The 283-nt window shown below is 39.6% G+C and overlaps 1 long non-coding RNA gene across 1 annotated transcript in view; it reads left to right on the top strand.

Annotated features, from left to right (window-relative positions):
- The first annotated feature begins 6 nt into the window (after nucleotides 1-6).
- Nucleotides 7-283, top strand: part of LOC149526590 (uncharacterized) — a 4888-nt gene continuing 4611 nt past the window's right edge. The window contains exon 1 of the long non-coding RNA XR_016351869.1: nucleotides 7-186. This is a non-coding gene — a long non-coding RNA (uncharacterized LOC149526590). The remainder of the gene's footprint in view (nucleotides 187-283) is intronic.

The raw sequence follows: 283 nt of genomic DNA, 5'->3' as shown, positions 1-283 counted from the left end.
ATGGAGTATGTTTTCTACGCTTACTCTTTGATTTATAAATATTCCACCTTTATGTTTGTTTTCCCTCCCCGCTTGCTCACGGAGTCGATGATCACTGAGTCTGTGAGACTCACCTACATTGTTTAATGTGCAGATAAATAGATAGTTAGGGACATCATTGGTGAGGAATCCTTTGCAGCCATGTAGGTAATGGCATCTCCTAGCTCTCTTCGCGTCGCTCCGCTGTCTAGTCGTCAAGTCATTTTAAAATTATAATGAATGATGTGTTTAGAATTATTTTGAG

The sequence above is a fragment of the Theobroma umbraticum genome, unplaced genomic scaffold, assembly GCF_002168275.2.
Source record: "Theobroma umbraticum cultivar Fairchild unplaced genomic scaffold, ASM216827v3 scaffold_12.1, whole genome shotgun sequence".
NCBI classification, from domain to species: Eukaryota; Viridiplantae; Streptophyta; class Magnoliopsida; order Malvales; family Malvaceae; genus Theobroma; species Theobroma umbraticum.
This window is presented reverse-complemented; position numbering and strand designations above follow the sequence as displayed.